Source organism: Rhinopithecus bieti, unplaced genomic scaffold (assembly GCF_001698545.2).
Source record: "Rhinopithecus bieti isolate Rb0 unplaced genomic scaffold, ASM169854v2 scaffold_641, whole genome shotgun sequence".
Classification (NCBI taxonomy): domain Eukaryota; kingdom Metazoa; phylum Chordata; class Mammalia; order Primates; family Cercopithecidae; genus Rhinopithecus; species Rhinopithecus bieti.
Window position 1 is genome coordinate 1,229,141 of NW_016803417.1, and position 19,737 is coordinate 1,248,877.

General features: G+C 39.4%; 1 protein-coding gene across 6 annotated transcripts in view; it reads right to left on the minus strand.

Annotated features, from left to right (window-relative positions):
• Positions 1-19,737, minus strand: part of CFAP61 (cilia and flagella associated protein 61) — a 296,096-nt gene that overhangs the window by 206,720 nt on the left and 69,639 nt on the right. The window lies entirely within an intron of this gene.

The window sequence follows — 19,737 nt, forward strand, 5'->3', positions numbered from 1 at the left end:
TTACAAACAATGGGTTATCAGCTTCCTCGATGGTGGGCTTTGAAATGATCTGCAGGCAGAAGGTGGAAAAGGCCACAGTGAGTTATATCAGTGTTACCTGAATGCCAAGGTTTTTAGCACAAGGGCTGCTTTCTCTTTGCTTGGAAAGACTGTGAACTCATGCTCTGCCAGCGGTCACAATGCTCACTTTTCTATTTTGTAATAGAAATTATTTTCAAGAAAAACTGGAGCTGAGCATTGGTGTTTCAGTAAGTTCTGGAAAGTCAATAATCAGGGTAGCTTAGGTTTCATGTATTTAACCTTCACTAAAAATTACAGAAGAAAATAATTTCCCATTTTGTCTAAAAAGGTCTTTCTCCCTCCTCCTCCCCCCCTTTCTTCTCTTTTGAAACGTCTCCGTGCCTAAAGAGGGTGACCTGGGAGAAGACATCATTGGAGGATGTCCTCTCTTTTGTGCCTCACCCAGTGTCTGCCCTGCTGGGGGTTCTCAGCCATGACATCTGCTCTCAGCCTTTGGGCCTCAGCTCAGAGCAGCCCTAGGATGCCCTGCTCATAGCTGCCCCTCCCCAGAAGCACTGCCATAGATGCAGAAGGGACCCTGGGCCCGCTGAAGGCTCCAGAGACTGCTGCTGCCACCGCGAGTGTGGCATGCTGCTCTGCCTTCTTGTTTTCAAGCATCACATCAGACACTACAGGGCCAGAGCAGCCAGGATCCTCTCTGCTTCCTCCTCTCCCATGGTGTTCTTCTAGTGCCAGCTATGACAATGGCCCCTGCAGATGCCTCTCAACCCCAAATAGCTGAGTCACTAATGTGTTACGCCTACTTCTGGCAAAGATATAGGTAAGTGAATGAAATTCTAAGAGAAAAATGAGATGCCCAGGGAAGTGTAAATGGCGTAGTTGGAGAGGTACATAATGTTGAAGGCACAATGAGACAGAGAGTCACATCCTAGCATGAAAAAGCAGCTCTTTTGGCATGAAGAGAAAATGTCCTGAGAAGAGAGGGTAAAGCACTTAGAATCCCTCTTCTGAAGAAAGATGCTTTGAGGAAAATAAAAACTGTCGTATCTCTAGCTCCTGATATGTCCTGCACCCTGCAGAATTTTCCAAATAAGACTATCTGGGGTTTCTAGCACTCTCATCATGACAAGAGCAGCAGGCTTTTTTAGCTAATTAACTTTGTTGTTGAGGTTAACACACATATGAAAAGTGTACAGCTCAGGGAATTTCTACATATGTCTATTCTTGAACAACAACCACCTATAAAAATACATAAAACTGGCTGGTCACAGTGGCTCACACCTGTAATCCCAGCACTTTAGGAGGCCAAGGCAGTTGGATTACCTGAGGTCAGGAGTTCAAGTCCAGCCTGACCAACATGATGAAAACCTGTCTCTACTAAAAATACAAAAAAGTAGCCAGGCATGGTGGTGCACACCTGTAATCCCAGCTACTCGGAAGAGGCAGGAGAATCACTTGAACCTGGGAGGCTGAGGGTGCAGTGAGTCAAGATTGTGCTATTGCACTACAGCCTAGATGACAGAGTAAGACTCCAACTCAAAAAAAAAAAAAAAAGGAAAAAAAACATATAAAACATTTCCAGCACCCAGAAGTTTGCCTCATGTCCCCATCCAGTCAATACTCCTCTCGAAGGTATCCACTCTTCCAACTTTTACTATCATTGATTACTTTTGCTCAGCAGCAAACTTGTGAATTAAAAAAACTTATTATCAGTAATTACCTATTTCAATGTATTAAAAATATATTTCTTTCTTATTTTAAGTTTGAAGAACTACAAAAAAATGCAACTAGAAGTAGACATTCACTGTACATGCTTCTTTTATAATTAGGAAAAGATTATTAAAAAGTAAAAAGTCTTAAAGACTGGATTAGATTTTCAGTAAACTAATAATCCTGGTGACTTAACTGCCAATGGTCTGATGTTCGTGAGACAATTACCAACTACAAAGACTAACTGTTGTGACTAAACTGTTGTGAGGTGTTGCAGTTGATTATTAAGCAGCTGCCATGTTCATCCCTAGAGGTGACTGCATTTCAGAACTGGGCAAGGTGAAGCTGGATTTCTCTCTCCAGTGTCTCTGGGGTCTTACGAGGTTTAATTAGTTAATGTTCATAATGTCCCTTGAGATCCTCAAATGTGAGGTGCTATCCTGGGGAAAGCTGAGGCAGTGGTATTATGTAACACATGACTAAAAATACAACTGAAGCTGCAGATTTAATTGTTATTTTATGGCTTATACCATCTATGTAATTTAGAAGTCATGAACTATTGGTTTACTCTAGTGGGAGTAAAGGCACAATTTGTCAGGACTTTCTTTCTAAGTGAGACTGCGTATCTGAAGCAGGTTTACCATGAAGCTAATAAAGCTAGAGGGTCAGGCATCTTCCCAGCACAGGCTCCTCCAAGGCACAGCATCTAATGCTGCATTCATCATTTTGCATTACTATCCTTAAAAAGGGCTCCTGAATGGGTCAGACTTTAGGTCCCACAAGACTCTGGATCTACCCCGCTCTTTATCTAATAGGAATAATCCATACAGAGTGTAAAAAAAAATACATGTTGAGGGCTTCAGGAATAAATAATAACATAATGTTGTGCTTTTACATTTATTTTAAATATCACCAAAATCTTAACTTTTGTGTGATGAAATAAATTGATTCTAAAAGAGCAAATACGGAGAAACAGTAAACAAAAATTTAAGAAAGATGAACAAAAAGAGGGCCATATTCCCAACTGAATATTAAGACATTATAAAGACATAGTTATTAAAACAGAGACTTACTGGGGCAAGAACAGAACAGAATGAAAGCCAGAAATAGACCCAGACAGTTATGAAATGTTGATATATGATGAAAGTGGCATTTCAAATTAGGGGGGAAAGAACAAACTGTATAATAAATAGTGTTGGAGGAGGTGAAGCAAAATGATCAAATAGAAGCTCCCACTGATCATCCTCCCCGCAGGAACACAAAATTTAACAATTACGTACACAACAAAGCACTGTCATAAGAACCAAAAATCAGGGGAGCGATCGCAGTATCTGGTTTTTCACTTCATATAACTGAAAGAGGCACTGAAGAGGGCAGGAAAGGCAGTCTTGAATTGCCAGCACTAACTTTTCCCCATTCCCCTGGCAGTAGCCATGTGGTGTGGAAAATCTGTACACTCAGGGAGGGAAAGTGCAGTGATTGTGGGACTTTGCAGTGGAAAGTGCAGTGATTGTGGGACTTTGCAGTGCTGTCAACACCAGGCAGAACTCAGCTGGCACCCCGAGAGGGAGCATTTGCATCTGCCCTAGCCAGAGAGGAATCACCCATCCTGGTAGTTGGAACCTGAGTTCTGGCAAGCCTTGCCACCACAGGCAAAAGTGCTCTGGGGTCCTAAATAAACTTGAAAGGCTGTGTAGGCCACAGGGACTGAGCTACCAGACTTAGGAGACATGCAACTTAGTAAAACACCAGCTGGATTTGCTAAAAGAGTGTTTGCGTCACCCCACCCCAATCCCAGGCACCGTAGCTCGCAGCTCCAAAAGAGACTCCAACTCCTTCCTTCTGCTTGAAAAGAGGAGAGGGGAGTGAAGAGCACTTTGTCTTGTAACTTGGATACCAGCTCAGCCACAGTAGGATAGGGCACCTGGCAGAGTCACAAGGTCCCTATTCCAGCCCCTGGCTCCTGGATGACATTTCTAGACACATCCTGGACTGGAAGGGAAGCTGCTGCCTTGACATGAAGGACCCAGTCCTAATAGGATTCATCATGTGCTGAGTCCTAATAGGATTCATCACGTGTGAGCCCCTGGGCCCTGAATAATCAGCAGCAGTAGCCAGGTAGTACTCGCCATGGACCTTTGGTGAGACTAAGAGCTGTGCTGACTTCAGGTGTGACCAGCACACTCTCAGCTGTAGTGGCTACGAGAGACCACTTCTGCTTGAGAAAAGCAGAGGAAAGAGTAAAGGTGACTTTGTCTTGAGCTTGGGTGCCAGCTTGGCCACACTGGGGAGGAGCACCAAACAGGCTCTTAGGGTCCCTAATTCCAGGCTTTGGCTCTTGAATGGCATCTCTGGACCTACCATGGGCCAGTGGAAGAGCCCACTGCCCTGAAGGGTGAGTCCCAGGCCTGAAAGCATTCACCACAAGCTGACAGAAGAGCCCCTGGGCCTTAAGTGAACATCAGCAGTGCCCTGGTCGTACCCCTGTGGCCTGTGGTGGTGGTGGGCATGGGGAGAGACTCCTTTGCATGGGAAAAGGGGAGGGAAGAGTGGAAAGTACTTTGCCTAGTGCTGTCAGAGTCAGCTCAGCTGCAGTAGAATAGAGCACCAGGTAGATTTCTGAGGTTTCCTACTCCTGACCCTGGCTCCCAGACAGCATCTCTGGACCGCCGTAGGGCCGGGGAACTTGTTGCCCTTTAGGGAAGGACATAGGCCTGAGTGGTTTCATTACCTGCTTATTGCAGAGCCCTAGGCCTTGAGAGAATGTAGGCAGTGGCCAGGTAGTGGTTACAGTGGGCCTTGGGCAAGACCCAGTGCTGTGCTAGCTTAAGGTCTGACCCTGTGCAGTCACAGTGGTAGTGGCCACAAGGGTGCTTTGTGTCACCCCTCCTCCAGCTTCAGGTGGCTCAACACAGAGAAAGAGACTCCATTTGTTTGAGAGAAAGTAAAGGAAGAGAATGAGAGTCTCTGCCTGTTAATCCAGAGTATTCTTCTGGATCTTATTCAAGACCACCAAGGTGGTACCTCTACAAGTCTGCAAGAACCAAAATGTTACTGGGCTCTGGGTACACCCCTAATGCAGATACAGATGCAGTGACCAAAAACTTAGTTCACAACATCCAAGTTCCTTTCAACACCTGGAAAGCCTTCCCAAGAAGGACAAGTACAAACAAGTCCAGACTGCAAAGACTACAATAAATATCTAACTCTTCAGTGCCCAGACACTGACAAACATCCACCTGCATTAAACCCATCCAGGAAAACATAACTTTGCCAAACTAACTAAATAAGGCACCAAGGACCAATCTCAGATGGAGAATTCAAAATAGCTGTTTTGAGGAAAACTCAAAGAAATTCTAGATAACGCAGAGAAGGAATTCAAATCCTATCAAATAAATTTAACAAATAACTTGAAATAATTTAAAAAATACTGCAGAAATTCTGGAGGTGAAAAATGCAACTGACATAATGAAAAATGTATCAGAGTCTCTTAATTGCAGAATTGATCAAGCAAAAGAAAGAATCAGTGGGCTTGAAAAAAGGCTATTTGAAAATATACAATCAGAGGACACAAAAGAAAAAAGAATAAAAAAGAAGGAAGCATGCTTACAGGATCTAGAAAAATAGCCTCAAAGGGACAAATCTAAGCGTTATCACCCTTAAAGAAAAGGTGAAGAAAGAGAGAGGGATACAAGTTTATTCAAGGGGATAGTAACAGAGAACATCCCAAACCTAGAGAAAGATATCAATATTCCAGTCCAAGGAGTATAAACACCAAGTAGATTTAACCCAAAGAAGACTACCTCAAGGCATTCAATAATCACACTCCCAAAGGTCAAGGGTAAAAAAAGGGACACTAAAAGCATCAAGAGAAAAAAAACAAATAATACACAAAGCAGCTCCAATACGTCTGGCAGCAGACTTTTCGGTGGATACCTTGCAGGCCAAGAAAGAGTGGCATAACATATTTAAAGTGCTGAAGAAAAAGAAACTCTTACCCTAGAATAGTATATCTGGCAAAAATATCCGTCAAACATGAAAGAGTAATAAAGACTTTCCCAGACAAAAGATATTTCATCAATACCAGACCAGTCCTACAAGAAATGTTAAAGGAAGTTCTTCAATCTGAGAGAAAAGGACATTAATAAGTAATAAGAAACCATCTGAAGGTACAAAACTCATTGGTAATAGCAAATACACAGAGAAGCGCAGACTATTACAACGCTGTAATTACGTTATGTAAACTACTCATATATTAAGTAGAAAGATGAAAAGATGATCAAAAATAATAACTACAATGTTTCAAGACATAGTACAATAGGATATAAACAGAAACAACAAGAAAGCCAGGAGACAAAGTGTAGAGTTTTTTAGTGTTATTTTTGCTTGTTAGTTGCTGTTTGTTTATGCAATCACTGTTAAGTTGTCATCAGTTTAAAATAATGAGTTATATTATTTTCAAGCCTCATGGTACCCTCAAATCTAAAAACATACAATGGATACACAAAAAATAAAAAGCAAAAAATTAACATTGAGCACAGACAATTCTTTCAAGGAGCTTTTTTTCTGAAGAGTGAATAAGTCCTTATTTCTTGACATGTTTTTGTGCCTTGGTTGGTCTCATTCCCTTTTGTTTTCTTCATAATTGTGTTAGTTTCCTGTTGCTGCTGTAAAAAATTACCACTCACTTAGTGGCTTAAAACAACAGTAATTTATTCTCTCACAATTCTAGAGATAAGAAGTTGGAAATCAGTATCCCTGGGCTGAAATCAAGGTGTCAGCAGGCCTATGCTCACTCCAGAGGCTCTAGGGGAGAACCCGTTCCTTGTTTCTTCCAGTTTCTGTTGACTTTGGCATTCCTTGATTCGTTATGCCATTCCAATGTGATTCCATAATCACACTGCCTTTTCCTTTTCTGTCTTTATAATCTCCCTCTGTCTCTCCCTAATCACAGGATGCCTGTGATAGCATTTAGGGCCCCATAGATAATCCAGGATAAATTCCTCATCTCAAGAAGATCCTTAATCGCAACTACAGAGACCTTTCAAAAAAAAAAAAAGGTAACATTTACAGGTTCCAGAGATTATACAAGGGTGTCTTTAGTGAGGCCATTTTTCTCTCTACTTTAATAGGCACCTGTGGCTGACTGAATGCAGGGTATTTATCCAAATGCTTACTAGGAAGGTCAAACTCTCTACCTGTCCAAATCAGAAATGATTGTTATCATCTCAGCATCTTCATCAAATAATCCATTCACGCATTAATCTCATCTCACAAAATGGTTCCACCATCTACACAGTTTCTGAAATCATCCTTGATAGTCCCCTTTTCCACAATCTCCTTTCCCTATATCCAATAAAATATCAAGTTCCATTAATTCTCTAAAATATCTCCCAGGTCTATTCCACAGTTACTGTTCTGGTTCAATCCCTCCTCATCTCCTTCCTGGACACCATAGTGGCCTTTGTAAAGTCTTCCTGTGAACTAGAAATTGACCATGTAATGCTTTCTAATTAAATATTCCAATGGTTCATCATCACATATTACCGATGTAATAGAATAGAATCTAAACTCTATTGCAAGGCATGCAAGGCCTTGATTGCCTGGCCTCAGTTCTCCTGTCCTGCTTTGTCTCCTGCCACTCCCTCACTTGATGCTCCAGCAACACTGAACCTGTACTTTCCCGCAATAAGCCATGGTCTTGAATATCTCCTTATTCTACACTCTTTGATATCACTGCTAGGAAAATCTTTCTGCTTATTCACCTAGAAAGCTCCAATTTGCTTTGAAGTTTTACTCAAAAGCTTTGAGGTCTATGAAGTCTATGTGGAGGCTATGAATTCTATGTGGATGCTCTCAAGACGATCTAGGTGTAATTCTGCTCTGGTCCCACCACAATCTTCTATCCTTCAAGACAATTATGTTATTGTAAAGTTGTTTGTCTTGCATGTTTATCTTGTCATCAGCTGGTACTGGACTCACTACGTACTAGACTATGTTCCTAAAGTCTAGCATATGGGATGTACTCAGTATTTGTTTAATGACTGAATGAACAGCAAGAGGCTGATAATAAAGTCCACAGTGATACAAAGAAAAATATTAGGCAGGTTGCAAGAAAAAAGGACAAGCAGCTTTTCTCACATTTTTCAATGAAACTCCTCCTACTTGGGATGTGGTGTACACTCCAGGCCATCCAGTACAATACACTTGAACTTAATATATTGACAATTCCCAAATCACTGTCTTGAGATGAGACTTGAGATGAGGTCTTAGCCTCCTCCAGGAAAACAGATACCATTTTCCCATTCTCATTGTATCACAAATCAGGGGACCAATCTTACACTGAAGTTTGTGTCTCCTTAAGAAGGCCATGACAAAAGTCTTCAGCATTCTTCTTTTTGTGTGTGAACATGGATTGCAATGATGACTCTGATTCTTTATATTCCCTGTTTTTAGGCCCTTTGCCCCATGTAGTCCCCTCTCACTCTGATTCTGGGTTTAATCATGTAACTTGCTTGGACAAGTGACATATGTTAGTTCAAAGCCTAAGCCTTCTGAGGTCTTGTATGTTCCCATTTGCTCTCTTGTGCCTCTGTCCTCTCCATGAGAACCTGTACAAGATAGCCTCCTAAAGGATGAGAGGGACATGGAACACAGCCAAGGCCTGACTAGATCAGCTGTCAGCCAAAATACTCCAAGACATGTGAGTAGACTCAGCCAAGATCAGCAGAGCTGCCTAGCTGACACCAAATGCATGAACAACACATGCTAATTGTGGTATGCCACTGTAGTTTTGTAGTTGTTTGTTAGTAGCATTACTGTGGCAATGGATTATTGATGGAGTTGCAAGAAGTAATAGAATCACCAAAATCCTGAAGCTGATTCTTTGAAAATACCAATTAAATTAACATATCACTGGTGATATTAAGAAAGAATAAAACACCAATAAATAGTACCATAAATGAAACACAGGAATATAGAGGACATGTAGAAAGTAAGATGGCAGATAAAAACCCATAAGAACATTAAACGTAAATAGACAAAATACTTTAATTAAAAGACAATAATTATGACACTAGATTAAAAACAAAGCCAACCAAACTCAATGCTGTTTATGGGCAACACATCTAAAATATAAGAAAATAGAAAGGGTAAAAATAGAGAGACAGAAAAAAATATGGCATGTAAGTGAAAATCAAAGAAAGCTGATGTGGCCATATCAAAATCAGAAAAAGTAGACTTCAAGACAAAAACATCACTAAAGAAGGAAACTTCATAATTGATAAAAATTTCAAGGAAGATATAATAATTTAAAAATTATGCATTAAATAACACAGACTCAAAATATATAATGAAAAAAATGACAGACAGCCTATGAGTAGGAGACAGTAAATTCATAATCAAAGCAAGAGATTTTAACACACCTCTCATGAATTGCTCAAAAAAGTGATAATATCAATAATGATAAAATATTTGACAACATTATTAGCAAACATGATTGATTTATACAGAACACTGAACCTAAAAATTATGGGATCCACACTATTTTCGTGGACTCAAGGGATCTTTACAAAAATGGACCATATGCCTAACAAAGTTGGAAGAATTAAAAACACACAGAGTAGGTTCTCTGACTGCAATGCAATTAAACTAAAGCCTAGTAAAAAACAAAACAAAACAAAAAACAAGGATATCCTGGATGGATAAAGAAAATGTGGCATATATATACAATGTACTATTATTATTCAGCTTTTAAAAGGAAGGAAATCTGCAATATATAACAATATGGATGAAACTTGAGGACACTATCTTATGTGAAATGAGCCAGGCACAGAACAAATAATACATAATTCCACTTTTATAAGGTATCTAAAATGGTGAAATTAATAGAAGCAGAGAGTAGAACGGTAGTTGCCAGGAGACTGAGGAGAGAGGAAAATGGGGAGCTGCTATTAAATAGGTATAAACTTTCATTTACACAAGATGAGTTAGTTCTAGAGGAACTGCTGTACAACATCTACCTATAGTTAACAATTTTGCATTGAACACTTAAAAATTTGTTGAAAGAGTACCACAATTAAAAACGAAAAAAACAAGAACATTCCCATGTGTTTGTTAATAAATAACATTTTAAATAACTCATAAGTCAAAGAATAAATAAAATGAAATTTCAAACATATTGATAATATATATATTACATAACAAACCTTGTGGGTTGCAGCTAAGACCAAGAATAGAAGGATATTTATAGTTCAAATACTTATATTAGTACAGAAGAAAAGCTGAAAAATCAATGAGTTCAAGAGTCCATTTAAAATATAAAAAAAAAAAAATCAAATAAGCCCAGGAATACAAAAGGGGAACTAATAAAGGAAAGAATAGAAATAAACTTGGTTACAAACTATAGAGAAGGATCAAACAAGCCAAAAGTTGATTTTTTGAAAAGACTAATAAAATTGACAGTAAGACTGTTTAAGAAGAGAAAATGAACACAAATACTCAATAGCATGAAAACTGAAAAAGGCAACATTACTACTTTGAACATTAAAAGCAGAATAAGAGAAAAATGAAAATGGCTTCAACTTTATCCTAATGCATTTGAAAATGTCAAGAAAATATATATTCATATAAAAATTATGAACTACCAAATATAACAAATAAATAGTTATATAACAATTTAAATTATAAACTGCAATTAAAAACCTTCCCACAAAAACTTCAGGTTCCAAAATGGCAGTGTAGAAGCAAGCTGGCTTCATTCCTCTTCCTCACCCACAGAAAACCAAAAACAAATACACAGGACACAGATTATTACCAGCAATATCCCAGAACTCAAAAATGAGAAAGAGACAGTTCCCAGAGCCACAGAGAAGTGGAAAAACTGAGTAGATGGTAAGAGAATCAGACTTCTATATCTATGACACACTTTCCCCCAATCTGCCCAGCTACAAGTATGTGGAAAATTTCCCTCAACTCAACAGTTTTCTACACAGCAAACAGTGATATTGAGGTGGACAATCAGCTTCCCTGCCATCTTGAGTTCCCTGGCAGAAGATCTGTTCCTGCCTCAACTCATGGAAGGCATCAGGAGTACTTGAAGAAAGAAATATCCATCCCTAAGGACAGCCAGAAACAAAGTGGGGAGGTGGGACTATCATCCTCAGCCATGGAAATTCTGCTCTGTAACTCAAAGGAGACTCCAAATTAGCATGGCAGCTCAGCAGCACCAAACTGCAGATTTATTCCACGGTCCCCTGGGCATGAACCCCTAGCTAGCCTTCCCTTACTACTGGGATATCCCTTTGGGACCTCCTCCATTCAGGATGGGTGGCCCTCTGACTGCTTACTAGAATTGATGCAAACCTGGGCTTAAAGTGCCATCTAGTGCCAAAAAGGAGGCAGCTACCTAGCAGGGGGAAAAAAAAACAAAATCAACAGGTAAATTACAAAGAATCTGTAAGTAAATATCCCAATAAAAAACAAGCCAGAGGGAGAATGGAACAAATAACTTCAACTTCAATTGTCCTTCAATTAAACTGTCCTTCAATGCAAGACATAAACACACACCACAAGAAACATCAGAAAACATGGAACTATGGTCCTCTCAAATTGACAAAGCAAGGAGCCGGTGACTGACCCTAATAAGATGGCAATATGTGAGCTCTATGACCAAGAATTCAAAATAGCAGTTTTAAGGAAACTCAGTGATCTTTTTTTTTTTCTTTCTGAGACAGAGTCTCGCCCTGTGGCCCAGGCTGGAGTACATTAGCGTGATCTCAGCTCACTGCAACCTCTGCCTCCCAGGTTCAAGCAATTCTCCTGCCTTAGCCTCCTGAGTAGCTGGGATTAGAGGCATGCACCACCATGCCCGGCTAATTTTTTGTATCTTTAGTAGGGACAAGGTTTCACCATGTTGGCCAGGCTGGTCTCAAACTCCTGACCTTGTGATCCACCTGCCTCAGCCTCCCAAAGTGCTGGGATTACAGGCATGAGCCACCGCACCCGGCCACTCAGTGATCTTTAAGATAACACAAAAAAGCAATTCATAAATTTATCAGATAAATTTAACAAAATAATTGAAATAACAATTTAAAAAATCAAGCAGCTATCTTGGAACTGACAAACACATTTGCTACTGAAAATGTAGCAAATAAATGGAAAAAATCACTGGAGGCCTCAAGAGCAGAATGGATCAAGCAGAGGAAAGAATCAGTGAGCTCAAAGACAGGCTATTTGAAAATACGTAATCAGAGGACAAAAAAGAAAAAAGAATGAAAACTAACAAAGACTGTCTATAAGATACAGAAAAAATTGCCTGAAAAAAACAAGTCTAAGAATTACTGGTGTTCAAGAAGTTGAGCAAGAATAGGGGTAGAAAGTTTATTCAAAAAAAAAAAAAAAAAACTTTCCAAACTTGAGAAATAGATAAATATCCAGGTACAGGAAGATGAGAGAGCATCAAATAGATTTGACTCAAATAAGACTCCCCCAAGGCATATAATAAACTGATCAAAAGTCAAGAACAAAGAGAGGATCCTAAAAGCAGCAAGGGAAAAGAACAAGTACAGAGCTCCAACTCATCTGGCAACAGACTTCTTAACAGAAACCATACACGGTAGGTGGGAGTGAGATGACATTTTCAAAACTGCTGAAATTAAAAAACTTTCTTTGGAGAATACTGTATCCAGCAAACTTGTCCTTTAAATATGAAGGAAAGATAAAAGTGTTTCCCAGATAAATAAAACTTGAGAGAATTCACCACAAACAGACCCATCTTACAAGAAATGTGAAAGGGAGTTCTTCAATCTGAAAGAAAATGAAACCAATGATTTGTGCAAAAAGAAAACAACATCTGAAGGTATAAAACACACTGGTAAAATTAAGAACATGGACAAACCCAAAATATTCTAATACTGTACTTAGGGAGTGCAATCTATTCATAACTCTAGTATGACATCCAAAAGAAAAATCTGTCAAAAACAATAATAGTTATATCAACTTGTTAAGAGATAGACAATATAAAATATGTAAATTGAGACAACCAAAAGTCAAAATCTTGGGGATGGAGTTAAAGTATAAAGCTTTTTTCTAGATTTTCTTTGATTTTATTTTTTGTGATTGAAGGTAAGCTGTCATCTTTTAAAATGTGTTATTTCTATAATATGTTTTCATAGGCCTCATGACAACTATAATGCAAAACCTATCATAGATACACTAAAATAAAAGCAGAAGAGTAAGCAATAGTTTGGATCATCATGGTGGACGGGAGGCAGGACTAGATTGCAGCTTCAACTCGGATGGATAAAGCAGCGTGCAGAGGCTTGCACTGTGAATTTTAGCTCCAGATCAACAGCAAGAACAAACCAGCAATCCTGAGAGGACCCACAGACCCTCTGAAGGAAGCAGACTTCTCCTGCAGGACCTGGGAGACAGCCCAAATACTGTGAGTGACCCAACTGCGAAAGTGGGTAAGCGAGATCCTCCTCTCCCAAACACACACCCCCACTGAAGAAAATGAAGGTCTGTTTGCAAGAGAAGTTTCCAACCTTGCTGGAAGCTGAGTCAATTTAGAAAGCTGAGTGAAATGCAAGGGTAGAGGAAGCAGTGGGAAAGGCCCTGGGAACTCGCTGGGTCCCCAGGCAGGCCATTCCTGCCTGGCACCACGGGCCTGGCAGCACAGGGATCCATCAGGAGGGCAGCCAGAGGAGTGGGGAAAAACACCACAAGAAGAAGGAAATCTCCAGCTGAAGTCTGTAACAATTTGAACTGGTGGTGAGAAGCCTTCTGGCCAGAACTCGGGCAAAGGGCGTGAATCCAGTGTGCAGACTCCACAGATGGGGGAAGAAACAAGCCCTTTTCTTTCTCAGCTGGGAGGTGGGCAGCCTGGGGCAAGTTCTCAAGCCCAGCTCGCCCACCACATGGAAACAGACTATTGGGGGGGCACAGTGGGAATGAGACCGGCCCTTTGGTTTGCATAGGAGCTAGGTGAGGCCTGTGACTGCCAGCTTTCCCTAACTTCCCTGACAACCTGCATGACTCACCAGAGGCAGCCATAATCCTCCTAGGTTTATGTGCAACATAAGTCCACTTACCTGGGAACCTCACCCCCATCCCCCACAGCAGCCACAGCAAGACCCGCCCAAGGACGGTCTGAGCTCAGACATGCCTAGCCATGTCCCCTATCTGATGGTCCTTCCCTATCCACCCCAGTAGCTGAAGAAAAAGAGCATATAATTTGGGGCGTTCTAGGGCCCCACCCACCACCGGTTCCTCTCCATACTATCACAGTTGATGCTCTCTGGAAAGCGCCACCTCCTGACAGGAGGCCAACCAGAACAAAAATAGAGCATTGAACCACCAAAGCTAAAAACTCTCACAGAGTTCATTTCAACCACGCCCCTCCCACCCCAACTGCCACCTCCACCGGAACAGGTGCTGGTATCCACTGCTGAAAGACCCACAGATGGTTCACATCGTAGGACTCTATCCAGACAACCCCCAGTACCAGCCCAGAGCCAGGCAGACTTGCTGGGTGGCTAGACCCAGAAGAGACATAACAATCACTGCAGTTCAGCTCACAGGAAGCCACATCCATAGGAAAAGGGGGAGAGTACTACATCAAAGGAACACCCTGTGGGACAAGAGAATCTGAACAACAGCCTTCAGCCCTAGACCTTCCCACTGACACAGCCTACCCAAATAAGAAGGAACCAGAAAACCAACTCTGGTAATATGACAAAAACAAGGTTCTTTAGCAACCCCAAAGAATTACACTAGTTCATCAGGAATGGAACCAAACCAGGAAGAAATCCCTGATTTACCTGAAACAGATTTCAGGGGGTTAGTTATTAAGCTAATCAGGGAGGCACCAGAGAAAGGTGAAGCCCAATGCAAGGAAATCCAAAAAACGATACAAGAAATGAAGGGAGAAATATTCAAGGAAATAGATAACATAAATAAAAAACAATAAAACACTCAGGGAAGGTTGGACACACTTACAGAAATGCAAAATGCTCTGGTAAGTCTCAGCAATATAATTGGACAGTAGAAGAAAGAAATTCAGAGTTCAGAGACAAGATCTTTGAATTAACCCAATCCAACAAAAACAAAGAAAAAAGAATAATAAAATATGAACAAAGCCTCCAAGAAGTCTGGGATTATGTTAAACGACCAAACCCAAGAATAATCAGTATTCCTGAGGAAGAAGAGAAATCTAAAATTTGGAAAACATATTTGGGGAAAAAATCAAGGAAAATTTCCCCAGCCTTGCTAGAGACCTGGACATCCAAATATAAGAAGCACAAAGAATACCTGGGAAATTCATCACAAAAAGATCATTGCCTAGGCAAACTGTCATCAGGTTATCCAAAGTTAAGATGAAGCAAAGAATCTTAAGAGCTGTGAGACAAAAGTACCAGATAGCCTATACAGGAAAACTTATCAGACTAACAGCAGATTTCTCAGCAGAAACCCTATAAGCTAGAAGGGATTGGGGCCCTATCTTCAGCCTCCTTAAACAAAACAATTATCAGCCAAGGATTTCGTATCCAGAGAAACTAAGCATCAGATATGAAGAAAAGATACAGTCTTTTTCAAACAAATGCTGAGAGAATTCGCCACTATCAAGTCTCCACTATAAGATCTGCTAAAAGGAGCTCTGAATCGTAAAACAAATACTGAAAACACATCAAAACAGAACCTCTTTAAAGCATAAATCACACAGGACCTATAAAACAAAAATACATGTTAAAAGGCAAAAACAAAAACAAGGAACACAGGCAACAAATAGCATGACGAATGCAATGGTACCTCACATCTCAATACTAACATTAAATGTAAATGGCCTAAATGTTCCACTTAAGATACAGAACTGGAGAATTGGTAAGAACTCACCAACCATCTGCTGCCTTCAGGAGATTCACCTAACACATAAGGACTCGCATAAACCTAAAGTAAAGGGGTGGAAAAAGGCATTTCATGCAAATGGACACCAAAAGCAAGCAGGGGTAGTTATTCTTCTATCAGACAAAACAAACTTTAAAGCAACAGCAGTTAAAAGAGACAAAGCGGGGCATTATATAATGGTAAAAGGCCTTGTTCAGCAGGAAAATATCACAATCCTAAACATATATGCACTTACCACTGGAGATCCCAAATTTAATAATAACTAATAGACCTAAGAAATGAGATAGACAGCAACACAATAGTAGTGGGGGACTTCAATACTCCACTGATAGCACTAGACAGGTCATCAAGACAGAAAGTCAACAAAGAAGCAATGGATTTAACTTATATCTTAGAACAAATGAACTTAACAGATATATACAGAATATTTCATCCAACAACTACAGAAAACACATTCTATTCAACAGCACATGGAACTTTCTCCAAGATAGACCATCTGATAGGCCATAAAAGGAGCTTCAATAAATTTAAGAAAATTAAAATTACATCAAGCAGTCTCTCAGACCACAGTGGGATAAAACTTTAAATTAATTCCAAAAGTAACCTTCAAAACCATGCAAATATATGGAAATTAAATAAACTGCTCCTGAATGAGCATTGCATCAAAAACGAAATCAAGATGGAAATAAAAAAATCCTTTGAACTGAATGACAATAATGATACAACCTATCGAAACCTCTGGGATACAGCAAAGGTGGTGCTAAGAGGAAAGTTCATAGCCCTAAACACCTACATCAAAAGACTGAGAGAGCACAAACTGACATTCTAAGGTCACACCTCAAGGAACTAGAGAAAGAAGAACAAACCAAACCCAAACCCAGCAGAAAAAAGGAAATAACCAAGACAAGAGCAGAACTAAATGAAACTGAAACAAACAAAAAAATACAAAAGATAAATGAAACACTAAGATGGTTCTTTGAAAAGATAAATAAAATTGATAGACCATTAGCAAGATTAACCAAGAAAAGAAGAGAAAATATCCAAATAACCTCATTAAGAAATGAAACAGAAGATATTACAGCTGACACCAATGAAATACAAAAGATCACTCAAGGCTACTATGAACACCTTTATACACATAAACCAGAAAACCTAGAAGAGATGGATAAATTCCTGGAAAAACAAAATTCTCCTAGCTTAAATCAGGAAGAATTAGATACCCTAAGTAGACCAATAATAAGCAGCGAGATTGAAATGGTAACTTAAAAATTATCAACAAAAAAAAGTCCAAGACCAGATGGATTCAGAGCAGAATTCTGCCAGACATTCAAAGAAGAATTGGTATCAATCTTTCTGACACTATTCCACAAGATAGAGAAAGAAAGAACCCTCCCTAATTCATTCTATGAAGCCAGCATCCCCCTAATATCAAAACCAGGAATGGACATAACCAAAAAAGAAAACTACAGACTGATATCCTTGATGAACATAGATGCTAAAATCCTTAACAAAAAAACTAGCTAACCAAATCCAACAACATATCAAAAAGATAATCCACCATGATCAAGTGGGTTTCATACCAGGGATGCAGGGATGGTTTATCATACGCAAGTCTAAATGTGATACATCACATAAACAGAATTAAAAACAAAAATCCTATGATCATCTCAATAGTTGCAGAAAAAGCATTTGAAAAAACCCAGCATCCCTTTATGATTAAAACTCTCAGCAAAATCGGCATACAAGGAACATACCTCAATGTAACAGAAGTTATCTATGACAAACCCACAGCCAACATAATATTGAATGGGAAAAAGTTGAAAGCATTCCCTCTGAGAACTGGAACAAGACAAGGATGCCCACTCTCACCACTCCTCTTCAACATAGTACTGGAAGTCCTAGCCAGAGCAATCAGACGAAAGAAAGAAAGGGCATCCAAATCAGTAAAGAGGAAGTCAAACTGTCACTGTTTACTGATGATATGATTGTTTACCTTGAAAACTCTAAAGATTCCCCCAAAAGCTCCTAAAACAGATAAAAGAATTCAGCTAACTTTCTGGATACAAGATTAATGTACAAAATCAGTAGCTCTCATATACACCAACAGCAATTAAGTGGAGAATCAAATTAAGAACTCAACCGCTTTTATAATAGCGTGCAAAAAAAAAAAAAAAAAAAAACTTATGAATATGCTTAACCACGAAGGCAAAAGGCCTCTACAAGGAAAACTACAAAATGCTGCTGAAAGAAATCACAGATGAAACAAACAAATGGAAACACATCCCATGCTCATGGATGGGTAGAATCAATATTGTGAAAATGACTATACTGCCAAAAGCAATCTACAAATTCAATGCAATCCCCATTAAAATACCACCATAATTCTTCTCAGAATTAGAAAATACAATTCCAAAATTCATATGGAACCAAAAAAGAGTCCGCATAGCCAAAGCAAGACTAAGCAAAAAGAACAAGTCTGGAGGCATCACACCACCTGATTTCAAACTATACTATAAGGCCATAGTCACCAAAACAGCATGATACTGGTATAAAAATAGGCACACAGACCAATGAAACAGCATAGAGAACCCAGAAATAAACCCAGATACTTACAGCTAACTAATCTTTGACAAAGCAAAAACATAAAGTAGGGAAAGGACACCCTTATCAACAAATGGTGCTGGGATAATTGGCTAGCCACATGTAGGAGAATAAAACTGGATCCTCATCTCTCACCTTGTAAAAACCAACTCTTAGATCTAAGACCTGAAACTATAAAAATTCTAGAAGATAACACTGGAAAACCCTTCTAGACATTGGCTTAGGCAAGGATTTCATCACCAAGAACCCAAAAACAAATGATACTGGTATAAAATAGGCACACAGACCAATGAAACAGCATAGAGAACCCAGAAATAAACCCAGATACTTACAGCTAACTAATCTTTGACAAAGCAAAACATAAAGTAGGGAAAGGACACCCTTATCAACAAATGGTGCTGGGATAATTGGCTAGCCACATGTAGGAGAATAAAACTGGATCCTCATCTCTCACCTTGTAAAACCAACTCTTAGATCTAAGACCTGAAACTATAAAATTCTAGAAGATAACACTGGAAAACCCTTCTAGACATTGGCTTAGGCAAGGATTTTATCACCAAGAACCCAAAAACAAATGCAATAAAAACAAAGATAAATAGTTGGGACTTAATTAAACTAAAGAGCTTTTGCACAGCAAAAGGAACAGTTAGCAGAATAAACAGACAACCCACAGACAGGGAGCAAATATTTACAATCTCTACATCTGACAAAGGACTAATATCCAGAATCTACAATGAACTCAAACAAATCAATAAGAAAAAGAACAAACAATCCCATCAAAAAGTGAGCTAAGGACATGAACAGATAATTATCCAAAGAAGATACACAATTGGCCAACAAACATATGAAAAAATGCTCAACATCACTAATGATCAGGGAAATGCAAATCAAAACCACAGTACCACCTTACTCTTGCAACAATGGCCATAATAAAAATTAAAAAAAAAAAAACAGTAGATGTTGGCATGGATGCAGTGATCAGGGAACACTTCTACAATGCTGGTGGGAATGTAAACTAGTACAACCACTATGGCAAATGGTGTGGAGGTTTCTTAAAGAATTAAAAGTACCATTTGACCCAGCAATCCCACTACTGGGGATCTACCCAGAGGAAAAAATACTCATACAAAAGATACTTGGACATACATGTTTATAGCAGCACAATTCGCAATTGCAAAATCATGGAACCAACCCAAATTGGCATCAATCAAGTGGAAAAAGAAATTGTGATATACAATACAATGGAATACTACTCAGTCATAAAGATGAATGAATTAACAGCATATGCAGCAACATGGATGAGATGAGAGACTATTATTCTAAGTGAAGTAACTCAGGAATGAAAAACCAAATGTCATATGTTCTCACTGATATATGGAAGCTAAGCTATGAGGACACAAAGGCATAAGAATGACACAGGCTGGGTGTGGTAGCTCATGCCTGTAATCCCAGCACTTTGGGAGGCCGAGGTGGGTGAATCACGAAGTCAGGAGTTCGAGA